We start from the raw sequence: 22,658 nt of genomic DNA on the forward strand, positions 1-22,658 counted from the left end.
ATCAATTGTTCTGGGCTGGTCCGCTATGATCCCGAGGCTGTCATGGCGTTCACAGATCCCGTTAAAAAAGATTCTTGTAATGGCGCGGAAACTTAATAGTGCGCTTAGGAAGGTCATTAGGTCCCTTGGAGGTTTTGTTCTAGATCACCCTGTAATAACAGTGGATAAAGTGGATCTCTATAGGAGAGATGGTGTGCACCTCTCGGACGAGGGGTTGCGTATTTTTATGGAGAGCATTTATTTGGAGGTGGGGAGAATGCTCAGTTTGGTTGGTGGCGCGCTGCGTGGCCCCTAGGGCCAGCAGCATGGGAGGAAGGCACTGCGATCAGCGGCTGATATATACGGCTCTATCGTGATTGATCGCAGGTATCTGTCCCCTTACAAGGCAATCGGTTACTCTTGTCCCTTCCGTGGGGAGGGGCCTCGCCCGGCTCAGTGAGGGAGGGGGAGTGAGTAGTAAGGTGAGTGCAGTTTACTCTTCGCCAGGTTAGGGTCGGCCAAGCAGTGGGGTTATGAGAGAAGTGGGTGGACTTAAGGCTATATTGCCATGTCCACGCTTGGTTGGGTATCGCTGGAGCTGATCTTCAGTGCCCTTTCCCCGCCACCAGGTTACAGTTAGGTTATAATAAAATAATTTTTAGTGCCACTTTACTCAAGTCTCCGTGTCTTTATTTTATATAAGTTTGGTTTGTGGTGATGTAAGGTATTGTGTAGAACGAAGGGCATACACAGTGAACTATTTAAGCTTTGGCATAAAAGTGATTTTTGTGACTGTGCAGTTTAGAATTGACTGCTGCGTCTCTCATGCCCTTGAACAGTAAACCTAAAAATTGAATTTGCTGTTTGAAGTTTGAGTTTACAGCTCACAATGAAAAAAAAAGTTTATTTAAACTATAAAATGTCACATGATCAATCTTAAATGGTTATATTTTGAATAATTATTTTATTGGATTTTATTGGATTTTTTTATTTGAACAGTGAACATTGTTTTTAATTTCAAATTTTAAGTTCACCATTCACATAGAAAAATGATAATGCTCAATAACGAATCCATTCAAGCTCAAACAAGCTTGGACACGTTCAGACTGACTGAAATATGGATGTACCTAAAGTATAAGAATCTATTGCAAATGTTCAATCTTTAGAGACAATTTGAAGAACCAGTTTGAGAAGTACTTTGAAATAAAATTGAGCATCTCTTGCTGCCCTCTCTTTTGGGTTGGTCCTGGGTAAGTTTAAAATGTCTCTCAAGCAATTTTAGAATAAACAGCTACATTTTGCAAAATGTCATTGAAATAGTAGAGGTGTAAACCAGATCTAAAATTAATCATGCCAAAATAATTATTGGTGAATTATTATACTTCAAATATCAATTACATTTGAACATAACACACTATGGGCCTCATTTACAGTTTCTTTCGTTTTCCGGTTTGAACGTATGCGTAAAGATTCTGTTGCATAAAAATGTATTTATGTGTGTATGATAGTAAGTATGCTATTCGTATGTATCCCTGAATACCTCCAACTCCAAAACAGCAGTATTTCTGTGTCAAGCATATGCGTCAAAAATTGTGTTTCCCTATTTGTACACAATACAATGTAATGAATTTCATGTCTTTAAAAATCCAATGGGAATAAAATAGACAGTCATCATCATCATCATTTATTTATATAGCGCCACTGATTCCGCAGCGCTGTACAGAGAACTCACTCACATCAGTCCCTGCCCCATTGGAGCTTACAGTCTAAATTCCCTAACATACACACACAAGCAGACAGAGAGAGACTAGGGTAAATTTTTTGATAGCAGCCAATTAACCTACTAGTATGTTTTTTGGAGTGTGGGAGGAAACCGGAGCACCCGGAGGAAACCCACACAAACACGGGGAGAACATACAAACTCCACACAGTAAGGCCATTGCCGGGAATTGAACTCATGACCCCAGCGCTGTGAGGCAGAAATGCTAACCACTGAGCCACCGTGATGCCCACAGTCCTAATGAATGAAAATACTGTCAGATGAATGGGTCAATATACAAAGAGACAATCAGAAGTGGCTAGTTAGTGTTGCAGGTGTCATCATCATCGCTTTGCATCAGTCCTCCAGTATCCACATAAGCTACATCTCCTTAGCTGGAGATTAGCCCATGTCTATTTATGTTGCATCGCCAAGGGGCATGTTAATATTACTTAGACACACATTTACTGTACTGTCCCCATTATGCCTCTCCAGACAAAAGGGGCTGCAAATCTAATATACGCACACATTCTAGTTCAAAAATAAATGTTTTATTCCTGCAACCACCAATGACTTCCAGTATTATATACATGTCGTACAGTAAATCTTATGTATGGTAGATGAAAATTAAACTATGCAGTATATGGAGTACATTAAGGAATCCTGTCATCCCACTATAAAGTAATTGTTGCATATATTAAGTGTCACTTAGGACTTGTCTTGTTAAATATGTGTGTAACAAAATAACTTCACCAAAGTATTTTTATTTCTGCTTAAGAAACTACAGGACAGGAGTTGCAGCAAAATGTAATACAATTAGAGCAGCTAAATCTCCTTCCAATGATTTCCATAAAATTATACATAAAGGGAGATAGATGAGACATTGAAAAAATAAAACAAGCTAAAATAGTGAGACTTTTTGGTAACAAAATTTTACAATGTTACCTTTTTGTTTTTAATTCGCTATTAAATCTAAAGTGTTAGTTCTTGACAGACTAAATTGAAAAAAGGGGCCATTGATAGAAAGCTTCTACAAGAAAACTATGGAAGATTTTAGAACTCTTTGTGAAAAATCTAACAATGAGAGAAGAAAAGATAATTTGTCTCCTTGTGAGAGGAAAGCCCTTAACTATCTGATGACTGATCAAAGTATCATAATTAAACCTGCTGATAAAGGGGGAGGGCTGGTTATACAAGATAAATTAGAATATCATAGAGAAGCTATGAGACAATTGGAGGACCCGAATTCCTATGTAAAACTTAAAAATGACCCGACTATGGCATACCAACTAATGTTGAAAAATCTATTAGAGGATGCCCTGAATGAGGGCACAATTTCGAAAGACATTATGGGCTTTATTTACAACCCTTATCCGGTGGTTGCGACTTATTACCATCTGCCCAAAATCCATAAGACCCTGATTAATCCACCTGGAAGACCGATAATATCGGGAATAGGGTCTTTAACAAGTAACCTTTCGTCTTTTGTAGACTCATATCTACAGCCCATTGTCTCTACCCTTAAGTCACATATTAAGGACACTACTAGCTTTCTACGTATGATTCAGGGGATCATTTGGAAACCCACTTATTATTTTCTCACCTGCGACGTAACATCTCTGTATTCCAATATTCCGCATAGTCAGGGCCTGAATGCCGTTAAAGCTTTTCTTGATAAACAACAACATCTAGATACACGTTTGAGTGATTTTATACAGTTGGCAATAAAATTTATTTTAAATCACAATTATTTCATTTTTGACTCCAATTACTATCTTCAGATCCTCGGGACGGCGATGGGGACCAGGTTCGCCCCGAGTTATGCGAATCTCTACATGGGTATGTTTGAGCAGTCCCATGTTTGGGATTCGCCATTTGGGGCGAACCTGGTCCTCTATGGGCGCTATATAGATGATATGTTCTTCATCTGGGATGGAGATGAACATTCGATCTCCAATTTTGTGACCCATCTTAATTGTAATTCTTTTGGTTTGAAATTTACTAGTGAACATCATCACTCTAGAATTCACTTTCTTGACGTGGCTTTAAGTATACATCAAGATATAATTGTGACTGAAAATTTTATGAAGGAGGTGGACACTCGCAATTACTTACATTTTTCTAGTAGCCATTACAGGCCATGGAAAATTAATATCCCCAAGGGACAATTCTTGAGAATAAAGAGAAATTGCTCAAGACAAGAAGAATTTGAAATCCATATAGAGAAATTATATAAATCATTTGTAGAATTGGGCTATCCGAGCTATGTTCTAGACAAAGCTTATGATGAAGTTTTGAAAATGGATAGATGTGAACTTTTGAAGGATTCAACAAAATTAACACCGAAAGATAAGTCTCTGGTCTTTGTAACTCAATATAACAATTGTGCTAAACAGATCAAACAGATTATTAACAAGAATGCGTCCCTTTTGGAGCTTGATGATCATATTGGCCACATGATCAAGAAGAATGAAATGACAGTTTTCAGAAGGTCAAGAAATCTTAAAGAAAGATTAGCCCCCAGTTTTTATAGGGGAGGAACTAAAGTTCATGTACCAGTTAAGTTATCCCATGCAGAGAGATGGCTGAGTAGAGGAAATGGTTTCTTCAAATGTGGGAAACCAAAATGTGTGGCATGTGTATATGCAGACCATAAAGCGGTTGACTTTACCTCATTTACATCAGGGGAAAAATTCCCCATAGAGAAAACCTTAGACTGTCAATCTATTTTTGTAGTCTATGCCATTAACTGCAAATGCGGCAAACAATACATTGGCCGTACTATAAGAACATTAGGCACCCGATTTAGAGAACATCACCGCAATATATTGAGAAACAATAGATCACATTCTCTTTCTGCTCATATTAATCAGTGTCAAGGCACGAGATTATCAGGTCTCCTGGTAAAAGCAATAGAGCAGGTGAATATAACAAACAGAGGAGGAGATAGATTTAATCTCTTATGCAGACGTGAGGCATACTGGATTTTTAAGCTAAGAACGCTTTCACCTAATGGTCTGAATGACTCTATTGAGTTAAACAATTTATGATTTAGTTTAACAAAATGTCTTTGTTCTTCACTCTATAAGAATTCGATTAGTGCAATGCTCTTTATCTGTTCAGAGTTTGGTTAGGGGAGGTGATATGAGGATCCATTCTATAGCTAAGCAGAACAGAGTTAGGCTTGGCTTTGGATGGGAGACCTCTCATACCAGAGGGAATGTTTAACATAGGCACCTGTGAGAGCCTGCATTTTTTAAGTTTATATTTATATAAGTTGTTCTAAATATATTTTTTAAGTATTCTGAACCATAGTAATTGTTTTATACAATATAGGAGAGAGGGATTTATTATCATGCTACTAGTTTATTTATTTATGTAATTAGAGAGTCATTTATTGCATTTAAGATTTATAACAGTATTGGTGTAAACATCTTTAATAGAAAATGTTTTTTATAACTATTGGTAGATGGGTCGGCACGGCCTACACTTGGTTTGTTCTATCAAAAATTTTTATATATATATATATATATAAATATATGTATGTCTCTTGTTAAATATAATACTGGATACTTCTAATGCATCTATGCTATGCACTATTCATTAATTGGATGAGACATTCACGGTCACTTGCTATATATGTTTTGTGTATTGTTCAAACAGAGACCTTATGTGATAATATCATGCTGTGTGTGAGAATTTGCATACAGCCCATTAACAGGTGAAACAATGAGTAGCCTGATGATCACCTGGAACTAATGACAATCAATTAATCCTTTGGACATTTACAAGGGTTTAAAAACCTCTGCTCTTCCCGGATTGGTATCCTGCTTCTGATGAAACGACATCTGTCGAGAAACGCGTCAAGCTTTTACATTTATAACTTTGAAAGTTTTTCTTGAAAATCTAGAGACCCCGGGGATCTCACTAGCGGATATCTGGTTTGTTTGTATCTCATGCAGACTGACGGACGAAACAACGGCTTTTCCATTCAAAGTTTTTTGCATCTATTTCCAACAATCGTCTGAGGACGCTCTGGAAGATGAAACTTTGAGGTTATATTATGCTAAGCTTCAGTGAGCCGCAATAACCGTCTGAGGACACTCTAGAGGGTGAGAGATCAAAACCACGCTACAAAAAGTGAGTTTCTTTTTTTCAAAAGAACATTTCCAAACTGCAGTTTGCTACATTGACTATACTAAGCGCTCTCCTTATACTGAAGATGGTGATCTAATTTTATCATATTTCACCAGAAGAGATCCAGCTTGTATTAAGATCAAGGGTGCACTGCCCCCTTTATTCTTTTCAAACCATTGATATTGTGTTTCTCTCCCTGGTGGTCTCTCATGCGGAGATGATGCCGGTTTGATAAATTATACCAATGCATAAACGGCATTGTGAGAACTCATATATGGTGTTTGCTATACCATCTGGACATGTATTTCAGCAAGAGTCTAACATGATACTCTACACTATATGAGTTCCTAACAAATTGTGTCATCCCCACTTTCATTCAATTCATCTATGGAGTTTATTGACTTTTATTAATATTGGTTGTCATTTCAAATAACTGTCTGAGTGCTCATAGCTGATAGTGCTGTGATTTTTTACCTGCTCCACCCAAGGTATAGGAGCCTTTTGTTAAAATCCCTATTTAGGGAATATATGTTCCTGGTGTATGTTTATAACAATAAATGTCAATAATTTTTTAATCAAGTAATTACTAGCGCCTCTATATCTGTTTTATGTCTATTTGTCTTTTGGTCTAGGTTTGCATCCTAGCGTTTAGGGGCAGCTGTAATTATCTTATAGGTCCTATCTAGCGCCCTAATATTATTTGTACAACTAAATTGAAAAAAGTCACATCTTATATATGTGAAAGTCAATGGTAGATGAAGTAATAGTAATGAGTCTTTTGGCTGCGCTGCTACTTTTATGACTTACAAAATGTAACTTTACAGAGAAAATGTGTATTCATCATACAACAAATGGTGCCCATATGTTACTGCTCAATTAGGGGAAATAAACCATACTTCAAAATAACTATTACTTAAACAGCATACAAAATGTGTCAATTATTGTAACTCAGCACTACACACTAGTCTTCTTAATTGGGTTTTATAATATGCAACCCTCAGCACTACAGAAAACACTTCATTTCTGTACCATACTCAATTTTAAATACAGGTAAAAATGTCATTATTTTATTTTAGAATTTAAATAAATGGTATATATGTTGTTTGTGATTAACATTGAAAAAAATATATATATATTGATTGTTATTATTTCTAAGATTAAAAAATGTAAGATGAATGCAACTTGCTCCTATTGAAGCCATAAAAATAATGAATAAAGAGGTCAATACATGCTCAGCCTTGAAGAGAGCTTTGAATCCGATTGCATGAAAAATCTTTATTATTGGCTGAGTGAGTATTGAGTAGAGATGTTCACTGACCCCCGTGTTTTGGTTTTAGATCTTGTGACAGGATGGACAGCCTATGTTACTCTGTCTGTTGTTGCTGGGAACCAGCTAGACTTACTTTGCCACCGCCCCCTTTCCTTATTCTGTATACGTCCCTCCTGCCGCCGTAGAAAGAGCCTGCTGCCACCACTGTTCTCCTTTATGGCGCCCAGAACCACATTCCTTCTGGGTAACTGTTGCTGCAAGTGAACTCCCGAGCTGGTACACTTGGGCTGGTGCCCCTGACCGTTTACTATGGATCAGGGTGCTGTGGATGGATCCCCTCTGGCGTATCACACTGGTCAAAGCTGCTGGGTATCGGCAGAGCGTTGGTTTTGGAGAGCTGGGTCCAACCGCAGAAACAGCCGGAGAATTGATTAGATTTAGGGTCTAATCTGCAGGTCACAGGATTACAGCAATATTGAAGAAGTTTTCAAGCAAAGAGTGATGTTTTATTTCGCTCAGGTGTCCTGACAAGGACAGTTCCACTGATTAAAACTATCAGTGGTCAGGTCAGATGGAACATCAGAATGATACATTTCAGTGTACAGGACAGTGCTTTTTATACAGATTTGGACACAGGCTATTTTTAGAATCAGGATGAAACCTCTTTACCAAAACATAGATTTACATGCATTGCAAAGCTAACAATATTTACACTTATCTGTGATAACTTGAAAAATTTGCTGTGATTTCCTGCATCTTATTTCAAAGGCAGGAGATCTACTAGCAAGTCAAAAGGTCTAATTGACATGAATCCTTTCTATAGACAGTTGCAGAATACAGGTTCCCAAAGAAAGGTACAAACCCCAAACAAGTAATTTTCCCACATCACAATACAGAAAAGACTTTCTAAACAAATGTTCATTGTATTAGATATATACATCAGAAACAAGGCATTTCCTCTAGAAAGGTTAAAACAAATAAGGTTGAAGTCACTAGGACGAAGTCCTAGTGACGAAACGCGTAGGGTTCCAATGAGAGTTGAGATTGGTTACCGGGACAACCGAACCCGGAAGTTGTTACGGAGACACGATCGCGCTACAGCGTGTTAGCAGGAGCTTAGTCGCGTGTGAAAGATACCCCGATGTGCACTGTTATCCTTACCGAATGTAAGTGAATTTTATTGTTGTTCATTAAATATTTTTACACCGGAATACTACACTATTTGGGGATCCTTGTCTTTTCTTGCCTTCCGTTTGGTTACCGGGACAACTGAACCTGGAAGATGTTACGGAGACACGATCGCGCTACAGCGTGTTAGCAGGAGCTTAGTCGTGTGTGAAAGATACCCTGATGTGCATTGTAACCCTTACTTAATGTAAGTGCATTTTATTGTTGTTCACAAAACATTTTTATACTGGAATACTACACTACAAGGGAATCCTTGTCTTTTCTTGTCTTCCGTATTTATGTGAACTATATGGTGGATCCTGGGAAAAACGTATGAGAGCACATCGAGTGATCATTTGGAATCACATTCAGATGATATAGAAAGACAGCGCATTGGGACTATAAGTGCTACATATCACAATTTATAATACTTTACATGCTGCCATTGATGCATATCCATCCATGTTGTGATACTCAGAAAACCTGTTTATTTCATTACCTTCCCAGTTGCGCCTTATTTCAATTTTCTGTTTCATTGTTTGTAATTTTGGAAATTTAGTGGGTATTTCCAAGAGAATCGGGCTGCATTCCCCACCCCCTCCCCTATCATATAGGAGCGCAGGAAGGACACCCATTATATGCTACACATACAACTCTGTTTCTACATATCACAATTTTATTTTAACATTTCACTGGATATCTGTAAGAACTTACCTGCTCCACGCTTCCGATCGCGGCACTTCCTTGTTTACTTCCTGTATGGCAATGAGATCTTGTGACTCTGGGCGGTGAATTTGAAACTCCCTGCACTATTTAAGATCCGCTCTAACACACTCTCTCTCAGAGCAACAGGCTGCTAACCCCTGCTACTGGCTCCCGCTGTGCTTTCTGGTTCCCGACTCCTAGTGAATTTCTCTTGGCTTGTCTAACTACGTTTCCTGGATTAACCCTTGTGCTGTTTACTTTAGTGTGTATCTGACCTGGCTTGTTTATTGACCATGACTTCTGGCTTACTCGTTGTATTGCCCTACCTCTGTGTACCAGACCTGGCTTGTGTACCGGCCTCACTCTCTGGATTGACCTTGGCACTATGTACCTCAGTGTGTATCTGACCTGGCTTGTTATATTAACCACAACCTCTGTACCTTCCTTTGATTATCCTGCCTGTGCATAGGAATGGATTCTTCTCCTGATCTCTCTCACTGGGAAACTCCCAATTAGCGTATTGCCATGGTTCCTGGGATGGACAGATCCTTGGTCTGCAGAGTTTGGTGCAACTCCTTGCAGAGAAACAGAATCTAACGATGCAGATGGTTTTTGCCACGGACCCCCGCAAGGAGGTTTGGGCTTTGCAGCCATTGCTATGCAGGTCGCAGCCCTCTTAGGAAGTACTTGGCGACTTATAAGATGGAAGACCGATGAGAAGGATGCAATGGACCATTTTTTAAAACCGGTCTATTACTACTCAGATGGTGTTGAACCATTTGCTGGGATGAAGGTCTGTGATGAAATCCATTCTGATATGGGTCCATGGCTTGACCAGTATTGAGAGTGGACATAGAGGACCTGAGGGAGACTGTTGAGGAGATTTATGCTTAGCACAAGTGTTACAAGTTGCTACAAAGTCCTTAATGTCAGATAGGAGCCTAGGTCACCATTACATGCCCTGTCTTACCAGCACACTTCACAGGTGACATATGCCTCACCTGGTTATCCTCCATCCTCCCCTCGCCTCCCCTTTTTCCATTCTTACCTAGGTTACAATTTCCTTCACATGCCCGCTGCACCCTCTACACCCTCTACACTTTATTAACCAGCCTTCCAATTTATACCAATGACTCTTTGTATAATGTCCCACAATGTCAAAGACTTAAACTCTCCCCAGAAACATTCCAAACTTTATTCTCTTTTCATACATTGAAAGCTGTTCTAGAGATGCATTTTGTCAAAAGCCTTCACCTTGATCTTCACTCTCGGATAATTGTTCTTTGTAGGCAAACTTAATAATCTCCCCTGCACATTGGTCAATATATATGTTCCCAACACAAAGCAGCCTGTATTTTTTTGAAAACTAGGCACCCTCCTTTCCCATGTTCAACTAGGTAAACTGTTTGTAGGTGGTGAATTCAACACATTTATTTTGTCCTCTCTGGAAACATCAGCCCCCTCAGACACCCTGTCTGATGGAGAGGACCTCCAGAACTCTAAAGCCCTTCAGGCCTTTATGAAACTACATAATCTTTATGACTCCTGGAGAGTAAATGATGCTCTTTCCAGAGATTACACTTTCTACTCCCCTTCCTACAATTCGTACTCCAGATTGGACATCATCCTGCTCCGCCAAGACTTACCTTGAACTGAATGATGCTAACATTTTCCCGGCGATGAGGTTAGACCATTCCCCTGTAAAATCCAACATCTCTAACCTAGTTCTGACCCCCAATGTTTTTTATGGAGGCTTAATTAGTTGCTACTCCACAATCCCAACCTTGTCCTCTAACTTAAAACCATCCTCTTTAATTATTTTGAGCAAAACACTACTCCTGATGTATCCTTGATGACCATAAGAGATGCCCATAAGGCTATCCTATGAGTCATCAAAATCAAGTCATGGAAAGTCATGGACATGATTTGATTTCCATAGCTTCTAGAGCAAAGAGGGAGAGACTGTCCAAAACTATCCAGCTTATGGATACCCTACAAACATTGGAAACCCAACACAAATGCTCTCCAGTCCCTGCTACCCTCCAGCGCATTAATGCCACCAGAGGTTGGCTTGCGCAAACCTTCTATAAAAAGGGAGATAAAGCAGACAGACTACTAGCCTCCAAACTCAATGCCAAGGTCTCAGCTCATAATCTCCTGACCATTAAGGAACCCACCGGGACTCTGATGTATCAACCCCTCTGGACATTTTTCAGCCAAGATCTAGGACTGTTGTAGGATCCAAGTAATCGCACGTTCCTCAAACTTCCCGATTCTCCCGCTTTGGAATAATCCAAACTTTCCTCCTGGTCTTTTACTCCCTGCCCTGGAGAACAGCGGGCATTCTTATGCACAGGATCTTACCATTAGGGGTTCTTTCCTTCATCTTCAAAGCCTTCTGTGCTAAATACCCTAATCATTCTGGAAAGTTTTTTAACTATGTTCAACTTTGGTATTTTTTGGCCTCCTTTAAAGCGGACGAGATCCTTTGAGACCTTACTGACTATGAGGAATTCTGCCTCAGCTCTCCACACAGGCATGGGATGATCTCCTCCTTTATGGCATCCTTCTAGATACAGACATGGGGCTGCAGGACAGGCATGAGCAAGATTGGGTAGGGGACCTTGGCCTCCCTGAAGAGGACATAAGGGAGAAGGTCGTCTCCAGCTCCATCTCAACTCTGTCAACATAGTGCTGGCGGAATTGCAAGCAGACAAGATTCGATGGACTTGTCCTAAGATCTCTGGGTTTTGGGATGGGGTCCGAGACCTCTTGGTCTTGCTTCTGCCTTACCCTGTCCCTAAAGATCTCTGGAGCCATGCTGAGCCTCCACATGTATCCACCCTTAAGTGCTTCATTTGTTTTACCGTACATATGGCAAAAATAAAATCCTACCTTCAAGATAAGGACAACACTTTCTATCAGGTCTGGGTCCCATGGCTTTTCTTTCAAGGCCCCTCATCGCATCTCACTGCCTCGAATTGAACTTAGGCCCCTGCCAAACCCTCCTTGCATTCAACTGCCTTTGATTCCCCCTTGTCTTTGATTTGTTATGGTAATAATGGAACTTAGACATTTTACATTCTTAATTCTTTGATTCCTTTGTCTCTCCTTTCTGTCCCCCTTTGGACCTCACATTATATCCCTCAGTCTAGATGCTAATTTTATGTACATGGAGAATCATGGATTACAGATGAAGAAACTTGTTAGTGAATATTACAGGAGTGGGTATTTTATATTTATTTCAAATACAATAAAAGTTTAAAGTGAGTTGTGTGGTTTATTTACATTTTTGTTTGCACTACAGGTTCTAGCAGTCCCTGAGTGCCTGTGCATATTGACACTTGTGGTTTCCCAAGTGCAAGCACCAGCATGCCCAAACTGGGACCTGTAGTGCACCAAGCCAGCTGTATTGTGCCAGCGGGTCCACTGGCTGGCAGTGCCATTGCCGTTTCAATATCGACAGTCACAAATTTGCAACTTTAACCATGTCAATATACTGAATCTGTCGACAGTCTGACCATTGTCAGATTAACCATCGACAGATTGTACCCCGCCCCCCCCCCCCCCCCCCCCACAGAGGCAGTTCTCAATTTCCGTGCCAAATTTCAGCTCAATAGCTTATACTTTTTGAACACCATGCCCCTCCTCTGACAAAATTAACATGGCAGAATTCAATTTATTAGTCATTCTTGATATAAGAGCACGACTGTGCAACCTGAGATCATAAAAAACTGCAGTGTTAAATTTAAATAAGACCAATACCAGCACAAAGTGTATATTCACTATCTTGATGTGCTAAGTGCCTCAATGTGACCGGATAGACTTACTTCGATACATGGTTCGTTGGAGAAGAGTATGACAGGATATTACACAGTTTATCTGAGTTGCCTTCCCACCATCAGTAACAGACTCTTACGGACCACTCCTACTGGTGTCACCAGCCACCAGCCACTCACCGACTTGCGTATGCCAGTTGTTGAGTAGTAATAGGAGGATTTAGCTGTCACCACCAGGCTCCTTCACTGGCACCTGAAACCGCTTACTTTTGGATACCTGCTATGACTGCTGCAGTGCCTCTTTAGTGTGGGCTGGCTGGTATCTGCTGACCACTTACAATGGATCAGTATTGCTGAGTAGCGGTGAGAGCGTTGACCCATAGATGCTGGGACTGAGTCATTAAGGAAGCAAAGCAAAAGGAGTAAATTTGCACCTCAGCAATACCATGTTGCTTTGGAAATATAGCTAAATTTAAAACGTGGGTACAAATTAAAAGTTGAGGTAGGGCATGTCCTAGATCAACTTTAAATTTAAGTGTAAAAATAAAACTATGAAGTATTTGTGTGCTACATGAAAAAGCCAGTATTTTTTCTTACATGCAAAATAGTAAACTAAATTACACCCCTTGCCTAGTTAAATAGGCAAGGAGTCCTGGACATAAGGATCAAATTAACTTATTTTTTTTGAGTTGCTCTCCTTAATGACTCAAGCCCTCTGGGTTCAACCCAGGACAGCCGAGGAATGGATTAGTTTGCATGCTGTTATCTGTTAGTCACAGGATACAGCAGGCAATAGTTATCAGGCAAAATCTTCAAGCAGTGATGCTTATTGCTCAAGGGTCCTGGCAAGGACCTTTACACACTAGTTAGAGGTACTGGTGATCTCCAGGAGTTCAGATGGTATGCTATAGTTGAAATACAAATTACAGTTCTTACATACTGTTTGTGACACATATGGCAAAGGGTAAACCAGCCCCCTTCCCTACCTGGCACCACAAAGTCTGAGATAGTACATTCAATGTTAGCATCAGTATGTAATATGTTTTCTAAACTTGTATTTTACGCAATTGAAGCTTAAAAAAATTCACCTCAATCTGTGATTTCCTAAATTACTTACTGCTACATTATTCAGATAGGTTTCCTATCCCTCTGAGACCACTAATTGAAATAAATTTATACAATAATTTATTTCTAAGTGAACCAGTAACCTTCAACTTTAATCAAGTGCCAACCAGTAGATAAAAATGGAAAGTTCACAAGTATAATTGGAACAATGAGTCCCTTTAAAGAATCCCCATATATGTTAATAAACCTTACAGTTTCCCAATTCAGGATTAAGGAATAATTAAGGTAATGCTTGTGTCTCCATAAATTGTGAAAGAACAAATACCAGGAGAAAAAGGGTCAATGAATAACCTTGTTTAGCATCACACCAATTAGAACTATGGTTTTAGCAAAGAAAATACTTGCAATAGTCTTGCTACTTGTTTTCCATTCTTCAGTGAGCGGTATCTTGAAGGGTGATGAAATTCAAATAGGAATCCACATCCAAACACAGATCCTTGGAAGTATGAATATGTCACTTGTGTCTCTTGCAGCAATTACAACACAAATCATGGTATAAATACACTGCAGTAGTATTGTCTCTAACGTGTTTCTTCATAAATACAACTTCATCATAGGGTCAAAGTATCAATAAAAATGAAAGCCTATTATACAGAGTTTGAATAGCAAGATGTTTAATTATAACAACACCCCTTACCTGGGAGTGGGTGTTGTTTGTTCACAGACCTAAATCTAATTAAGTACAAATAGAACTCATAAAACACTCATTGCTAAATGATAAAATAGCTACAGAGAGCTATAGAGACAATCATGTTGAATAGTGGTAATAATAATACATATTTGTAATATAGACATCAAAGTAAACAAACCTTGTCACCTCTGGTGCGAATATTATAAAACCAAAAGTGCATCATCACATATTAGAAACTAATCTTAAAGAAATCGGCATATTGACATACTCACCTTGCCAACAATCGTAAACAATGCAACTTGCTCTAAATAGTTTTTAATAGTATTATTTAATGTGCAGTCATGTGACTCTGATTGGCTAATAGTAATTGGATGTATTCAAACATAAGTTAACACTGAATAGCTAAATGTGGTGAATCAAGTGGCCAGTCATGTACCAGGCATTGGAAGTGAAATATATTTCTAGCTGTAATCATGAAATGATCATAGATAACAAAAAGATCCAAGATAAAAGTATTCAATATACAATTTAACTAGAGCACAATGTTCTAAACATATTTTTTTCAGAGGGATAGATCTTTAACATTCTTGTATTCTTCTGACTCTATTCAGTTTATAAAGCCATTAAACTCTCTAGTGAACACAATCTTATACTGAATATTTGAGTTATATTTCCCTCTACCTAATCATAATATCACAATTATATGACTCACATTACCTGAGAGTTACAACTTAAATACCCGGTAAAGTATGTTAAACATGTATTTTATATAATGGACATGCAGCAGTCACATGACTATATGGTCAAGTCAGAATACGGATACTAAAACATCTAAGGCACTAACCTAATGTAAATAGAAGCCGAGTGAACACAATCCCTGGATAATAGGAAAGCAGACCTTTGTTTTACACTGTTCATGTTTGGTAATATGTTTAATTATGCCTTATGTGGAATGCTTGAATTGCTAAGACTGGTCTGTTGTATTGTTTAAATGAAGCCAGGTGGGTAACGATTGACCAAGGGGTGAAAGCTAGAAACACCCAAATTAAATGTTGGGTAAAAATGATGGAAGGTGTTAATGTGATGTGGATTACATATATTGCCATGCTAATGCAATAATACCAGCCTTTGTCCCTTGCATGCAGGCCTTCCTGTTACTGTGGCTATCACTAGACTCTAACCCAGTCCATAGATGCCAACAGGTAGAGGACTCTAAGTTCCCACTAGGGTCTCAGAATGAGGTTTTAAAAGAGCCTGTCCTGAGGGAATGGATACTTTGTAATTGGGAAAGACAAAGACTAGAGGTAATGCTAATGAGAGTACTCTAACTCCTGGATTTCTGGATTGTTGGGACTTTATATCGAATTGAACAATAATACTGGACTAGTTACCCGGATGCCCTGTAGCAGCATCACATTCATATATACCTGGGGTCTGAAGTATCAGCAAAAGTGAGTGGCCGTTATGTTCCTTCTGGCCCTTACAATCGGCATTTCCACTTCTCCGCAAAGGAGCTTAATCCTGGCCGATGGTGTTAAGTGGTAACGTTTGCACAGGTTTCACCCCCTAGATTCACTTTAGGATTAGAACAGCCAACATTCCTGGACCATTATCATGAACATTCAATGCACATAGTCCCAGAACTAAGAGTAGCAGAGCCAGTTATTATCCCCATAAATGGGGAACAGTCTCACAAAGTTCTCCCAGGGTGGTAACGACTCTTTTATGGCAAAATGTCATTACAAATCACATAAAACATAATAGAACCATGTAGCAATATTTAAGAATCATAAAGGAAAGTGTCCCTGGAGGTTAGGGCTAAGTATTCCCTTTCAATTGTAACATTGGACAACTCTAAAATAAACAAATTTCATTTTATCTATGCCACTGTGTGCTCTTGCCCACCGTTCCCCACTTGGCTCAGTACTCTCTGTAGTCCACCTACTGAGGACTCCATCTAGATGATAATCCATCTCTTGAAGTCTGGAGCTGCCAGCACTGGAGCCTGCACAACTGCCTCTTTCAGTTGGTAGATGGTTTAGTCGCATTGCGTGGCCCACAGCATTGACCAGAAGTACATCTTCACTATCAAATCCGTACAATTGGACTTTTTTATCATAATAGTCGGAGGTCAGATAGGCAAGCATTGGCTATTCATTGGCAGGTCAGGGCCAGTTCAACATAGCTTAAATTTTGTCTGCTTCCAGCCATATTTTACCCCTCCATCCCAGTGTCCCACGTATATAACATCTCCGCCATATATCTTTCAAAATCAAGTCAATCATTCATGGAAATATTTTATTAAGATAGAGCGTCTTTAATGGTGTTTATAATTGACTTGGAAAACATTTTTAGTGTTTGATTAAAAGACAAAATAAGATGACGATTAGAATGAGTTTTTTTTATAAAGACTATGCTTTGTAAAACAAAGAGCATGGGCCTGATTCATTAAGGAACTTAGGCAAGAAATTGAGTAAGTTTTCTGGACAAAACCATGTTACAATGCAAGGGGTGCAAATAAGTTTATTATTTTGCACATAAATTAAATACTGGCTGTTTTTTCATGTATCAAACAAATACTTGATAGCTTATTTGTACACTGAAATTTAAAGTTGATATTTGTGTGCTACATGAAAAAAACAGCCAGTATTTAACTTATGTGCAAAATAATAAACTAATTTACACTCCTTGCATTGCAACATGGTTTTGTCCAGAAAACTTAAATAATAAAACTTACTAAAATTCTTTCCTAAGTTCCTTAATGAATCAGGCCCCATATCAGCAACAATATATTACCAGCTAGAGTCAAGAGCAGACAACAGAATAACAAACATAGTAATTAATTTATTTGCACTGCTGTTAACATTATTATCTAAGACTAGTGCAGCAAGAATAGGTTTATCATTCTCTCCAACATTAAACTGGACATATTCGAGCTCACGCAAAATCCCATTCTGTTATGTAGAATTTCTGACACTCCCTGAACCATTTATTTAGCAAAAGCAGAATTCAATTTATTATCTCCTTTAATATACAATAATGTGTGACAGAACAAACTGCATTGTCGTATATCAGCATTAAATAACTATACTCTATAATTATCTAACCCCTTTGCTACAGAGTCTTCTCTCCCCCTCTGTGCTGAGCACTTTTAGTTCATCACATATTTTTATTTATTGCCTGTTGATCAAAAATTCCTTAAATGCAGATAATGAGTGGGACTTGTCCTTAGCATTTTAGGGGTCATGTAGAGGGCAATTTCCACTCATCCTTAGCACTCAAGGGTTGAAGGATAAAAATTGGTTACTATATATGAGTCTTTTAGGGCTGAAATAGTGCCTCTTTCATACATTCAGTGTTCATTTTTAATGCTACATAAACCTTAAACGTGGGTGAATGCATGTTTCAAAAGCTGAATGGTTGTGAAAGGGGCAGTGGTATAGGTCATACTTGCCAACTTTCTGACTCTGTCATCTGTGAGGAAAGGTCATGTGACAGGGTTAGGAGGGGACGTGACGTCTTTGCATCACCACAGCTCCGCCCCACTATGCAATGCCGAAATTCACGGCAATGAATAGCGGGGGTGGAGCTTAATGACTTAATGCTGTGAATTTTCGTCATTTTTTAGGATCTGGGAGGTTTGCTTACTCTTCCTGGAGTCCGGGAAGACTCCACGAAATTCGGTAGCCTCCTGAAAGTTCTTCCTCCCAGGAGAGTAAGCGAGTATGGTATAAGCCCTGGATGCAATGCTCATTGCCCCAAATCTATTGTTCACTTTTAGTGCTGAATGAGTTCAGGGATGTCATCTCTAAACAGGCACTGACAGCTCTCTACTCACTCAGCAGATAGTTTCTTTTTCAAGGTAGAAGGAGGAGGGAGAAGGTAATTGAGATTGTACTGACAGCATTTTTAGAGGAGCTCCTAGGCAGGACACAAATAAGAGAGGGAACAAAGACAAGACACAAGAGAAAGAAGGACAAAAACACATGAAGGGGATGGGTGGTCAAATACAACTAATAGAAGGAGGGACTACAGGTAAAAAGGGACAGTTCTGTTGAATACTATTTATACCATTATAGTCATTATAAAGAGAGTCTGAAAGTAATTTTCTGCTGGAAAAAACCTCAGACTTAAGCAGCGTATTCTTGATTTGTACCAATACACTGGCTCTCTGCTACAGTTTAACTGTGATAACGATGGAGCAAATTCCTTTGAGACAAATTATGTGATTTGTTGTGGCCCTGGGAAAGCTTAATCCTGCAATGTTATACACAGTCTCATGCCTATTTTTTTTCCTGACACGTGCAATAATTGACCTTTTCTCCTGACACTTGCAAGACTTGTTATTGTTTTTTTGAGGTAGCAACATCTATATAAATTTCCTCTAATATTTATTGTATGCACAGTACTATGCAATAGTTGGCACATGATGTGGCTGTCACATATTTCACTAGGAATATCACTGACTGGTATTAGCGCAACTAAACTGAGAGGCGCAGAGTCTAATGCACCACAGGTGTTCGCCAGGGACCCCCGCAAGGAGGTTTGGGCTTTGCTGCATGTGATGCGCAGGTCGCAGTTCTCCCAGATAGTTACCAGTGCAGTGAATGGAGAGTAGTCAAACAGGCTGAGTCGAAACCAGAGGAGCGCAGTACAACGGAGAGAAGGCAATTCATAGTCAGGAACAATCCAAGGGTCAAAACCAGTGTGGGCAGCGAAGAACAAGGGATGATCCGGAAGAGAAGTCAAACTATAGCCAAGGAGTCAATACACAGGAGTAACACAGGAACAACAATGCTGGAGCTGGAAGAACCAATACTCTGACACTAGACATGTGTCAGAGGCTGCTTTAAGTACTCTAAGGTGCCTCCTGATTGGGTTAGGGAGATTTAGGTGGTTTAGACATGCTGGCTGCAGACAGGTGAGTAGATATAGAGTTCTGCTGCTAGGCAACAGGAAGTGGATTGCGGAGAGAAGGTGTCCGTCTCCGGCGCCTGTGGAGAGCGCGGAGACGGTACCTGACAGTATCCTCCCCTTCTTTCTTACGGGTGGTGCAGGAATACCGCAGAAATCTTGCCAACAGACGTGGAGCATGAATATTCTCTTCATAGACCCAAGATCTCTAGCCCTTCCAATGGATGAGAAATTGGCGTTTTCCTCTAGAGATACGAGATTCCAGAATGCGTTCTACCAGAAATTTTTTCGCCACGAATGGTCTTGACAGGTGGAGGTGAAGAGGTTTTGCTGGAGAATTCGTTGAGAATGAGTGGTTTAAGCAGAGATATATGGAAGGTATTATAAATCCGAAGGGAAGTTGGTAGATGAAGTCTGTAGGTAACAGGGTTGATCACATGAGAGATGGAAAAGGGTCCAATATAGCATGGAGCTAATTTCATGGTGGGAACCTTGAGTCTAAGGTTGCGGGTAGCTAACCAGACTTTGTCTCCTACCCGAAGTACAGGGAGATTCCTTCTATGCTGATCTGAAAAGTGTTTGTAATGGTTTGAGTCTAAGGTTGCGAGTAGCTAACCAGACTTTGTCTCCTACCCGAAGTACAGGGAGATTCCTTCTATGCTGATCTGAAAAGTGTTTGTAACTGTCAGAAGCTTGTAGTAATCTGGAACGTACTTGGGACCAAATTTGAGAAAAATTGTGTACCATATTCTGCGCAGCAGGTACAGAGGAATCAGAAAGATCAGAGAAGGTGGGGAGAATGGGATGCCTCCCGTAGATGGTAAAGAAGGGAGAGTTACCCGTGGATTCGTGTTGGTGGTTATTATGGGTAAACTCTGCTCAGGGTAAAAGTTCACTCCAGGAAGACTGTTGATCCGAAGTGTAGCACCTCAGAAATGCCTCCAGGTCCTGATTGGTCCGTTCAGTCTGCCCATTAGTTTGCGGGTGGTACCCGGAGGAGAATTTTAGGCTGATCCCAAGCTGTTTGCAAAAAGATCTCCAGAATTGGGAGACAAATTGGACTCCACGATCAGAAATAATGTCCCTCGGGCAGCTGTGAAGGCGAAAAATCTCTCGAATGAACAGGAGAGCCAGCTGGGAGGCAGAAGGTAATCCCTTGTGGGGAATGAAGTGGGCTAATTTCGAAAAGCGGTCCTCCACCACACAGATGGTGTTAAAGCCATGACTGGCAGGAAGGTCTGTAATGAAATCCATGCTGATACTGAGCCATGGAAGGTCCGGAATGGGCAGAGGATGGAGAAGACCAGCAGGGGGTCTCCTCGGGATCTTGTGTCGGGCACAGACCTCACAAGCACGGATGAACTTCAGGACATCCGAGGGCAATGAGGGCCACCAATAAAGGCGAGATAGAAGAGCAACTGTCTTCTTAATCCCAGCATGACCAGCGAATTTGGCGTTATGAGCCCATCTTAGGAGTTTAATGCGTAGATGTTCCTGTACAAAAGAACGACCAGGAGGAGGAGTCTTAGGCTAGAATCGTGTTGGGGTTGAGAATGGGTTTAGCAAGCATGGGTGACGAGACATCAGAGGAATCAAAAGATCTGGACAGTGCATCAGCACGCAAATTCTTGGTACCGGGCCGGAAGATCAATATCAGCTGAAATCTGTTAAAGAATAGCGACCAGCGGGCCTGGCGAGGGTTCAGGCATTGTGCAGACTGTAAGTAGGTGAGATTTTTATAATCCGTAAACACCGTGATGGGAAAGCGTGCCCCCTCCAACAGGTAGCGCCATTCCTCTAAGGCGGTCTTGATGGCGAGAAGTTCTTTGTCACCAATCCCATAGTTGGCCTCACTGACGGAGAAATTTTTGGACAGGAAACCACAAGGAATGGGAAGACCTGCAGAATTCTTTTGAGACAGCACCGCTCCAATCCCAACAGAGGATGCGTCGACCTCCAGGAAGAACGGTTTGTTTTGATCGGGTTGGGATAAGACGGGTGCAAGCATAAAGGCCTTCTTAATGGCTAGGAAAGCTTGTACTGCCTCTGGTGGCCAGGATTTAGATTGACCACCCTTCCGAGTAAGAGGAGTAATGGGAGAGATTAGCGTGGAAAATCCATTGATGAATTGGCGATAGTAATTCGTAAAACCAATAAAACGCTGGGTAGCTTTGAGACCGGAAGGCTGAGGACAATTGTGAATAGCTTCCAATTTGCTGGGATCCGTCCGAAGGCCAGAACCCGAAACTATATACCCCAGGAAGGGAACTTGAGAGCAATTGAAGAGACATTTCTCTAATTTGCAGAACAAGTGATTAGAACGTAAACCAGAAAGAACTTCTTTGACATGCAGAATGTGAGTAGACAGGTCTTGTGAAAAAATTAGGATGTCATCCAAATATATAACCACCGACTGATAGAGTAAATCTCTGAATATCTCATTAACAAAGTCTTGAAAGACGGCTGGGGCGTTACAGAGCCCAAAAGGCATCACCAGGTATTCATAGTGGCCGTCTCTGGTATTAAATGCAGTTTTCCACTCATCTCCTCTGCAAATTCTGATAAGGTTGTAGGCCCCTCTGAGCTCCAACTTAGTAAAAATTTGTGCCCCTCGAATACGGTCAAAGAGTTCCGAAATTAAAGGAAGGGGGTAACGATTTTTAATCGTGATGGCATTTAGTCTCCTGTAATCAATGCACGGTCTGAGAGAACCGTCCATCTTCTTTACAAAAAAGAAGCCTGCACCTGCTGGAGAAGATGACTTCCTGATGAATCCCCTCTTGAGGTTCTCAGCAACATACTCTGACATAGCTTGTGTCTCAGTTAAAGACAGAGGATATACCCTGCCTCTAGGAATATTTTTTCCAGGGATAAGGTCGATAGGGCAATCCCAAGGCTGATGGGGAGGAAGGAGTTCAGAAGCCGTTTTAGGAAATACATCAGAAAACCCGGAGAAAGCTTCAGGAAAACCAACCAGGGAAGATGTGCAGAGGCAGGCCAGCTTGGATTTCAATGGAGAAACGGATCTTAGTCACTTCTTGTTGCAGGAGGGACTCCAGCAGATAACTTGTGCTCGTTGCCAGTCAAATTGTGGAGCGTGAAGTTTAAGCCAGGGTAACCCCAGGATGATAGAGTTAATGGACTGTGGAAGCACAAAAAAACTTATGAACTCGGAATGAAGCGCTCCTACTT

Source organism: Mixophyes fleayi, chromosome 10, assembly GCF_038048845.1.
Source record: "Mixophyes fleayi isolate aMixFle1 chromosome 10, aMixFle1.hap1, whole genome shotgun sequence".
Classification (NCBI taxonomy): Eukaryota; Metazoa; Chordata; class Amphibia; order Anura; family Limnodynastidae; genus Mixophyes; species Mixophyes fleayi.